The sequence below is a fragment of the Pagrus pagrus genome, assembly GCF_965226575.1.
Source record: "Pagrus pagrus genome assembly, chromosome: 7".
NCBI classification, from domain to species: Eukaryota; Metazoa; Chordata; class Actinopteri; order Spariformes; family Sparidae; genus Pagrus; species Pagrus pagrus.
This window is the reverse complement of record NC_140191.1, coordinates 3,201,892-3,212,981: the sequence shown is the minus strand read 5'-3', so window position 1 is coordinate 3,212,981 and position 11,090 is coordinate 3,201,892. Positions and strand designations below refer to the sequence as shown.

Sequence of the window (11,090 nt, the reverse complement as noted above, 5' to 3'; positions counted from 1 at the left end):
GAAAATAGTCTTGATCCGAGTTCAAATTATGCAAATACAAGAAAATGCTGAGGAAAGCCCCGTGAGGTGAACCAAAGCAAAAGTCAAATATGTCTTGTTATGATTCATGCAAACCAATAAGGCAGTTTTCTAAAGAAGTAAAGAAAAGGACAAAGAAAATATGTCGATACGGTATGGAGATACACTGAGGTCATCAAAACAGACATTATACAACATGTTTGGCCTACATCAGAGAACCTGCGAGGTGGAAACTTGATGATATCATGTCCAAGATGTCGTCCAGATGTAAAACAATCATAAAACAAAAGCCAAGGGAGAGTCTGTGTGAGTGACACCTAACAACCAGAAGAATCAAAATAAAAAGTGTGATGTCCGCGTCCTCGAATAGAACCTTTAAATGTCCTCAGGGGTGTTGTCTCTCTCATCCTGTAATCACTCCGGCCCAGATACACATCATCCTGTCTGGGACACAATGTTCACATGAGTTACACACTGATGAGACACAATGTCCCGGCCCAGTCCTGACGTGTCCCGTGAATGACCGCTGCATTCCTGCAAGAAGAATGTGATACCAAAACGTCAGTGTCTCAACCTCTGGACTGACACCAACAGGGACAGCAGGGGGTTTTCAAAAAGTCTGTAATATTAATATTTGATGTATTTTTAAGCAGGAAAATGACTTCAACTGAAAGAAAAGTTGAGTTCATCTAGTTTGAGCCATATTTGCTGTAAAAAAAACACCAAACTTTTACCTCTTTCTAGCTTTTCTGTGTGAAAAAAAGCTGTCATTTTGATTCTGATGTCATTTTGTTGAGTTCAAAATTTCTCAGATGTTCCCCGTTATTAAATTATAAGTTGGCACACAGCTGTCCCTTACATAAGCCGTGAATGTTTTATATCTTGTCATGCTTTTGCAACGGTCCGTTTCACTCACCATTAAATGACATAGCACAAACCAACAACCACATCAGAGAGGACTTCTGGCAGCTGACATTTCAAAAGAGCTCGAATTATTCATCAACTTTTGAACTGTACACTGTTCGTCATAAAGAAGAAAGCAAAACACGTTTAACACAGAAACAGAAATGAGGCCAAATATAAAAAGACGCTTTAAAACATTTCTTCTTGATGACGATATATTGACCCTGTACTCTGACAATGAATAACGTTGTTTATGGCTGCAGCAGGCAGCTGTTTTCTGTGAACTGTGACTCCAATCGAACCATTTTGTCATTTACTTCATTACGGCTTGGTTGGCCCCTCATACACAGCACAGCGTAAGTCTAAAATAAGTGCTAGTATCAAAATAATAGCTGCTATGGGAACAATATAAAAGCAAAAATGTGTATCATTACAACAATGTAGTCATGTGTTTTATTCAGTGTTCATCCAGCGATGAGACTCTGAACTTCCTGTAGATATTTCACATTAAAAGGCCACCAGGAATAGTGAGGAATTACACCCTCTGAGCTGCCGGAAGGCTTTTAATTTGAAAAAATCTGTAGAGGAAATGATGAAACAGCTGAACATCGTCTGACAGAATGTCAAAGCAGAACTAATTAATTAGTGAGACAGCAGACAGTGGTGGAGTTACTCAGTTACTCTTATTTAAGTAAAAGGAGAAATAGCAGAATGTAGAATTAACTCGATTAGAAGTGGAAGTGGAATTTTTAAATTTTCAGATACATTATTAATGTTGTGCATAATGGCCCCCTAGTTATGTCCTCATGAGTATAACATTGCTTTATTTTAAGTGGTGCTTTATATTATCTTTTGTCTGTTTTTTAAAGATGATTATATAGTTGGTGTGTGAAATTTGCGTTTGTTCGATTACTTGTAACTACAGTTGACAAATAGATGTAAAAGATTTCTCTTGCTATAGTGAAGAAGAAGTATAAAGTAGTATAAAATATAAACACAGGGGTAAAGTACCAGTACTTCAAAACTGTACTAAATAACTGTACTTATCGGAAAAGTATTTAGTTAATTTGCACCACTGGTGAGAAAGAGAAAGTCTGGTCAGCAGGGGGGTGAGTGTGACGTGGGTTTGTTGATATGCAGATAGAAATAATTCTGCAGAAATGATAAAAATCTAAATGAGGTCATCTCAAACAAACATCCTGTTTCTTTGTGTTTGAGATCACGTATGATCTTACGCACAGTCTGACAACTTGTGTTAAATAAATAGGGACCCATGAACTTAGGTCAGAGTTAAATATATGTACAACACAGCATGACCGAATGTGACTTCACTGAGATGTTTTGTAACCTATACAGTAGGCTCATATATGTGTGTGTGCGTGTGTGTGTTAGAGAGAGAGATGTGAAAATGCCCAGCAGCACGTCTTCAGATCTTCATGCTGTGTTCTTGCTGCAGTGTGTCATCAGGAGCAGCTTGGAGTCGGTCCAGCCTCTGACCTCCTTCCATCTCATGTTATTGTAGGAGCCCGTCACGTCTGATGAGGTTACATCCAGCTCTTATGTAACGCTCGGCAAGTCCAGACATGCACTTTTTTTCGCCAGTTATTTCAGCCCAGCGCAGGAATCTGCCTCGCTGCTGCAGCTCAGAACAAGATGTTCCCGGCGACTGATGCAGCATTAATGTGGAATGTCAGGCAGCAGCAAAACAACCTGCGGTTCTGAACGGATCGTCCCGTAATGTATCTACAGAATCTGACAGCGTACAGATAACACTTGAAATGGCAGTCTGCAAGGAAATTATTATTATTACCCCAATGTACACTGGTCAAGAAATCCACTAACAGACACTAACATCTGTCTGTTTTCTTTCATATGAATCAGTACTGTGTTTTCTCGTCCCTAGAGTCAAAGCCCTTGAGCCCGGTTGAGCTGTGCCCTGTTGCCCGTGATGACTTCCCTTCCAGGCAGCTAACTAACTTAGCTACTTGCTACAGCCAAAGGTAGCTCAGCCCAGTTGCCAGAATAAATGTTAGCTAATTTCTGCAAAACCACAGATGAGTTAAAACTGAACGATTCTTTATGTTGCAACTTTACGTTTGTTCACGTTGAATTTATTATTTCTCTCCTGTCACAACGCTGTGTTCATGCTCTGGTTATTTCTACGTGCAAAAAACTACTTGGTTAGGGTCAGGAAAACATCACGGTTTGGCTGAAAATACCCGTTTTGATCGCCACTAAAACGGATGGAAATGTCCGCAGGTATCCTTAAAAATATCTAGTGGTGTGACTCAAACTGCGGTCAGCCGCTTGGTAACCTTGTTGGCAGGTAATAAAAACCACACCACCACCATCCACTCCACCTGATGATAAAGGTGGCTAGGCTTTTAAAGTTATGTTATGTCAAAGTTGTGCCTATGTTCAGCCTCAGATCCATCGTAAGTGTTTGTTGCTTTTATTAAAAAAAAAAAACAACTTAATTTGCTGAGTTCAATCTCTCTGTGAAGTTGTTTTATAACCTCCTCTGCTGCTGTTTTACAGATGTCATTGCATGACTCTGTGGCAGTGAGTATCATAAAGTTCATCTTGTCACGTCTTCATCATCTGCCTCCAATAAGAGACCTCAGCACACACAATAGCGCACCATAGGTTGTGCAACACTGTTCATTTAGATAATAAAAGTAGGCCAGTGCTGTTATAAAAGGCTTAAACCCTCACAGACGCTCTCTTTCCACTTAAATGATGCAACACTACATTATATACAGCTCACAGTCTGAGATGTCTACTGTTAAAAATGCATATAAACACCACTTAAGGCTACGTCAGCTCTGCGGGCTTTGTGATTGGTTGATGCAACAGGAGAGCTCTTCAGTGGTTTAAAAAAAAAAAAAAACAGTCTTCTTTATTTCACTGAAATCCAACAGAAATCCCCTCCATAATCCAGCAGACTCCCCAGAGACATCCAACAACTGTAGAGAGGGGAGAAAAACATGCCCGCCCACAGGCTTTCAGCTCTATTGAAAGCATTCGAGGCAATAGAAAAAGGCTTTTTTTGGGCAACGTGTCTGATTCCAAAATCATAGCTTGAGGATGTAGCGAGGGGATTTAGACGAGGTGAACGTATGTAAGAAGTGAACGACACGGTGGATGGTGGTAAAGTCGGGCTTAAAACCTGATTTGCATTTGTATCGATTCATCCCAGAGAACAAAAGAGCTCCAGACGTCCACCTACACCGGAGGCAAATTAAAAAGGCCGTGAATCAAAATTGAAATCACAAACAGATTGACGATAACTTTATTTTCCTTCACAAAAGTTACAGAATTTCTTTGAGCCAAATGTTGGAAGCCGTTCGACAAAAATGTAGAAAAACAAAAGTGCATTTTTAATGTTAAAGCTTATTTTTACAAAACACAAGGAAGATGAGATGATTTTCAATAAAATTCTATAACACAAAAGAACAAAATAAGGAGGATGATTCGGGCTAAATGAAAAATAAATGGAATAAACACTTTACTGTAATTGTATAAAAAGACACAACAAAACTGTGTTTGTAGCAATTCTGTTCAGCAGCATTATAAAATCTATACAAGTTAAAATATATCCATAGAGAGGTGACTTCTAGCCGTACACAGATCTAAATAAACAGTCGTTGTGCAATGAATGTATAAATAAGTAAATGGTTAAAGTGCTGTGACTGAATAAAAGGGTATTAAACATTTAGCAGCAGTAAGGTCCATATTGCACATATACTCTCGTCTGTTTGGGAGAGGAAGTGATGGTTATAAAAGTTTGTCGACAGCTTCGGGGAAGAAGCCGTTTCTGAGCCTGTTAGTCCGCGTGGGACTCGTTCTGCGTCTGCCTGAGGGTGAAGGGTGGTGAACGTGGAATAGTTCCAGAAATAAATGAATGAGTTCATCAGATTACTTTCAGTATCTGAATCTCAGAAGGAAATTAAGAAGTAATTAAAAAACTTAATGTAGGACGAATGCAATCCAAGGCACCCTCTTTTAAATGTTATGCCTTTATCTTCATGGCATGGTCATGGTAACATTATATATTATATAATGTTTAATAACAGCGCGCCCTGGAGTTTTCTTGTGATTTTAATGTCTACGTGTATCCTGATGCAAAGAGCTTCCTTATCCTTATCTCTTCGATTGTTCTTTGAATAAGACTAAACTCATTTAACATCCACAATCATCATCTGTACACAGCACACCAACAGATATAAGAAAACAATCATTAACGGATTAGTTAGTTAGTTCTGTGATAAGTGATGAATAAATTGCTGTTAAACCATTTTGTTTTTTGTGAGGAAAAAAAAGCTCTTTGAATATGTGTCGGATCCTTAATTATCAATAAGAGCTATTTTGCATATTGACAATGCAGTGCAACAGATACTTTTGGCCCCTGGCTCACCATTAAGTTTCAGTTTTGACCCTCACAGGAACAAATGTTTGGGCCTCCGTGCTAAAGTCCATGCTGATAAAACCCAGAAGACAATCACGTGTGCAGTGTTGCAGGAAAGAAGGATAATGCACAGAATCACAGTGTTCACTCAAACTGATGGAAGATGTTATAGATGACGGTGCTGTAGATATTTTGAAGAGTGTTTTTTTTTATGGCTGATGAGCTTCACTCTAGTTGAAGGTTTCACTCCAGTGGAGAGTGTCGAACATCGTTGGTTTTCACATATCGCACCTGCAAAAGTCAGAAAAATAGAAGTTATTGCATCATTCCTCAGAAAATACTGTAAACCAGACACTCATCATGCACCAACCAGAACACCTGCAGAACTCACTGCTCGATTTAAAATTAGATTTAAAAAATGAATGAATTAATTAATTAATTAAAAAGTCAAATAATGGCCAACAGAAGTTTCCAGCTGACTGGTGGGTAAATGCTGTTAAACTTTAGCTTATCATTTAATCTCTCTTTGGTAAGAAACTAATCATGCACTTGCAAACTCATTCGATTATTATTTTGTTTTTAAAACTGTAAAAAAAATAAATGATTCACCGACGGCTGTAACCGCAGCGATAAGATATTAGCCTTGTTTTCATTTGAAATGCTGGCACCTATTTGGTGAAACCATGCTTATCAAAAACTCCCACAGCACCACTGCCAATCAGATATCAGGCCCATCAGGCCTGTAAACATCCGGGTTTGAAAGCACCAGCCCTGACTGATGGGACTGCATGCAGAATGTGACATACACTTTTGTTTTTGTCAGCTGTAACACGTTGTGGGTGTGCTGCACACATGACTGTAAATCAACACAGCCATCGCTGCCTCACTGTTTAATCTGTTCTTGTCTTTACAGCTTTGCGGATAAGTTGCACCGTGGCCAGATTGCTCTTGGCGTGGTCGTGTTTGAGATGTCCTCCCAATGATTGCGCTGAGGGTGTGTGTGTGCAGGAAGGTGCGAGTGCAGAAATCTGGTTGGTTGGTATGAAGAAATGATCCGAATGGAAAAGAAGAACTACGAACGATCAGAACAAACATAGACAAACATCGCACGTTGCAACGTTACAAAAATGAAGTTTGCATTTGTTAGCATCTGTGCAGCACGTACAGGTCCACATGCAGTTTGTACACACTGACTTCAATCAATGCAGCTGACACACCTACACTAATCTCTATAAACAGACATCTGCATATGAAACAATGAATCTGTTGGTTGGTTTTGGTATCAGAAGTGTTTCTGTTTTCTGCTTGTAGGACGATTATTGACCAATCACATTTGAGCAAGCTTTGGTTGCATGCAGGTAAACAGTCCGTGTGAGGAGCAAAAGAAGCGCATTGGTTGCAATGCAATCTCAGAAACCATCGCCTATCATCTGATGAGAATTTAGCTTTAGCTAGAGATTAGCTATATTGTCGTCGTAATACTAAGGATGAGTACAGAGATTGAGTTTCACTATACATATATTGGGTATGTGACAATAAACTCTGAGATTGCTAACCGGACATTAAATTATAACTGGTGCAAAGAGGAGGAAGTCTTGGCGTTGATAGCTGTTACCCAAATATCTACTTGCCCTGAAACATCGTCTGTCAGCCCTGTTGCCAAAATAAAACGTTTGTTTCTGCAAACTACTCATCCATTCAAAATTGTATGTGACATAGGCATCAACATTTCTAGAATACGTGCCAGATCGCATTCAAGCTACGTATGTATGAGCTTTCCGGTTGCGATGATGCGGGGATAGTGACGGGCTGGCAGTTGGTGTAGTGACACTATGAATTAACCTGCATCCACTTCAATGACCTTTATGCTCGGTGTGGTGCCTATACCTGAGGACACCATGTTCAAACAACACGTGGTTAATCCTGAAGACTAAGGTCTCATTATGGCCCTCCACCCAAACCCCAACTGTAAACATGACAAAGTGAAAGAGGAATTGATGTTGCTGGTGCTGTCAGCCGGAACAATCACCTCAATGTCGTGCAAGTCATGAAACATGGCAAGCTGTCCAACGTATAGTCTGCAATGTCTCTCCGCCACAGTTGCAGCAAGAATTTATGACATTCTGATCATCTTCTCTGATAAAACCACCAAATACACAACGTATTGTGATCCAGCCATTAGACCCATGAACAAACAATCGATGTCATTAGGTTTCAGCTATGCTAGCGACATGGCAATGGCAGTATCAGTCTTTCCATCACTTTCTAGACTTAAATGTCTCTACAAATATTTGATTTATTGCCATGACATTTGGTGAGGATGTCCATTGTACTCAGAGGAGTCAAAACCATAAATGCCAACTTCATGGTGGTGTTCAAGGAAGAGTCAGGGTATCACCAAATCATCTTTGGTCGATATCAAACCATCAGACTGATTCTTCTTCCTGAGGATTCCCACCTGTCTCCAATGTGCAACAGCCTCTGACCAGGTGCCCCTGAGCAAGACTCCTAATGCCCGACTTCCTCAGTCACGGTCTCTGCTGCGTGACCAACAGCATTATTTTTGAATCCACATTTAGCCCAGACAGCAAAGATAGTTTACTAAGAAGCAGAAGTGCTCAGCAAAAAGCCTTCCCTGTCTAAATATAGGTTAAAGGGATATCACAAGACAAGCCAATAATTCACACAAGTGGTCTTTAAGTTGTTGTGCAATCCCAGTTACTCACGATGGGAGCCTTTTATTTAGAGTGCATGTTGTCATCCAGCTCCTCGGAGCCTTGATCCTCTCTCAGCTGTTGGGCTGCACAGACAGCTGCAGTGACACAACAGGGGGAGTCAAAAAATACAGTGCCTCTTACAAACCTTCATACTAATCAGAGTGAGTAAGAGCTGCTGTGGTCAGGATTATTTTCTTTGGAGAGACTCGTGTCTGCGGGTCCTTATAAGGACCTAAAATCATTACACACACTAATTAGATGCTTCAGGAGGAGAATTCAAAATGATTATTTACTGAAAGTGGTTAGTTTAAATATCTACACATGTTATTGTGTTATAGTTTCAGAAATAGGTTTGTTATTTTTACTGATTTTAGCTCATTAAAATGTGCACTATGTAGTTTTGGGGAAGAAAATGTTCTTTGTTTGAACAAACGAAGCAAACAAACTGACAACACAGTTTCATACTGTTTTACTTTGTTTATATGTGGCGGACCCTGCCACCTTTCTAGCTTCAAATACAGTTCTCGGGACCTTATTTTCCTCTAAGAACAGCTTGTTTATTCACTTATGGAAAAAAAGGTTTGTATTATTACCTCATTATTATTGTCGATATTACAATCCCTTCCAATTTCTTACATATTGCACCTTTAAACCAAACCACACTGATGTGAAAACAGACTCATGAAGGCCGACATCTCCAAACTGCATGATCTTATTTGAAGCTTTTAGATAAAGCTGAATGTTTTTGCATACGTGAGCCTTGAATACTCACCGTGCTACAAAGTCTTTCCAAGTGCACAAATGAATGTTTTGCAGATGCATACTTGGTATCTTTGTATCTTTTAACTCTTCAGGGACATTTTTGGTTAAAATCAACATTTAAAATTTCTTGAGAATCCTTAAATTGACCTTATTTCGGTGTTAACTCTGACTGGGGACTTTGCGGGGGATTTATGACCGTGGGACGACAGTGACGGGAAATGATGATGGCGGCTCTACCTTGGGGAAATCTTGTGATACACAGGAAGTAATGAGTTGTGGTAATTTTAAATATTTTTCTCCAGCTGCAAGGCTGAAAACTAAAGGAAGTGGACGTCACACACTGGGGATCTTGTGTGTATATTCTGCTGTGGAGACACCACGGCAATGGAGATGGAGACACGATCAAAACAAAGCTCAATACAAAGATGCTTTCTATGGCTGCTCATTATATAACCTCCTTCATCCCTTCCTTTCTTTCTTTCTTTGACTTCTATTGAATTTATTTGACTTACAGGAAGAGACACACCTCAGATAATAATAAGCCCTGACACAGCCATGTCTGTCAGGTCACAGCTGCAGCGTTCTCAGTTGCACTCAGTCAAATTTATCATTAAAAACCGAGGTGGGACTGGGTCACCGATTTCGTTTTTGGTGGTAGTTTTTTTGTGCACAGGTTATTTTGACTGCGGCAGCTTCTAGGTACTTTCCGACAAACACCAGCTGATATGGGCCACTAACCAGCCAGGCGCTCCACCCTGACACTTTCTGTGGTGCTTAAATGGAAACATTGACACTCTGATAGACTCAGATACAGCACAGTGCTGACCTACTTTAACATCTGGACTGGCATTTTCTCTTTTTTTAAAAATTCTCTATAACTTATTACTGATATTATTAAATCGGGCTGCTTGGCCTCCCCAGGACCAGTTATTAGCTCTTGCAAGGATACTAGAGAGGCCACACAAACACACACACAGACACATGGTTTTTGGACAGCTGAGGTAGCTCATGACCACTGGGTGAAATCCATGGCATTTTTGGCCAGGCTGAGTTAAACCATGTTGTGCCAAGCTGCGTTACCAATCCTGAGTAGCACCTGATTTTCAGGCATGAGTTGGGCCGAAGTGCGGCCGTCCGCCTCCAAGCTGATTGTGGTGATGTCTCATGACCGCAGCCAACCTGTGGCCACCTTTTCTCTCCTCTTCAAAAACAAATGTAGCATTACTGAACTCATATCTGTGCAGGACAGCAGAGAAAGAGGTTTTTTTAAAGTCTGTGTTCAGCTATCAGTACTTTTGTAGCTTCTCTCCCGAGTCCCTGTTTGTTTCTTTCACACATCTGCTTTGTTTTACTGCTTCATCATGTTCACTGGCAGCTGGAGTTGTGTTGAGTTACAAAGCTAAAGGGGGACTTTTTATGATGAAGAAATGAGATGTGTTATCACCGAATTAGTGGAGCTTTATTAGCGGCTGTTCTTTGATAATACTGCAGGAAAGAAGAGCGTTTTCACACTTGACCACCAGTTAAAGTCCACTGCTTTTTAAACATAATTGACTCAAGACAAGCGCTTCATTAAGTAAAAGAAACCTCAGAGCAGGTAGACCTCTTGAACTGGAGATGCAAGTCTTGGATGCGTTGGGCTGATGTGCCGAGTCAAACCAAGCTAGCACGTGCTGTTGAGAAGCCTTGCATGTCCTTTGATGTGTTAATGTGGGAACATCGGATGGATCAAGGATGTTCATACGAGACCTAACTGGAGTGGAAGCCGCGTCCAAATTCACTGCAGGAAATGAGGGAAGTTTTGGCTCAAACTGAGGCGTCTCGTTTTGTTTTCTGTGTCAAAAATCTCCCGATGGAGCCAAGAAATGAAGCGTAGATGGGTACGGTAACCTAAATCTGCATCTCTACTTTTTTGCTGATGACATAGCTCTGTAATCTCCAATGAACCGTGACCTCCAACATGCATTGAGGTGGTCTGCAGCCAAGTGTGAAGCGGTGAGGAGTCAGAACCTCCAAATTTGAGGCCAAGGTGGAAACTTTGAATAATTTTCCATATCTGTATCAGCGACACTCTCCCTGTATCAAGTCTTTCACCTGCACAAACAAACTGGTAAAAAGCCAACACCTGTCCTAATTGCTTCCTAAATATTAATTATTCCGTTAGCAGAGGATGTTGATGTTCGGAAATGAGGCAGTCAGGGATCAACATCCCGTTAACACCAGTGGGCTATTTGTTATGGAGACTGAGGCAGTTGGCAGGACAGAGTTGTTGAAACATTTAT

General features: G+C 40.5%; 1 long non-coding RNA gene across 1 annotated transcript; it reads right to left on the bottom strand.

The window, feature by feature from the left end:
• Positions 1 to 4,184: 4,184 nt before the first annotated feature.
• LOC311259526 lies at positions 4,185 to 8,141 on the bottom strand. The gene is made up of 2 exons (XR_014622911.1): positions 8,056 to 8,141; positions 4,185 to 5,620 (listed from the first exon to the last, which is right to left on the bottom strand). It is a non-coding gene; the product is annotated as an uncharacterized lncRNA (long non-coding RNA).
• Between the last annotated feature and the right edge of the window lie 2,949 nt (positions 8,142 to 11,090).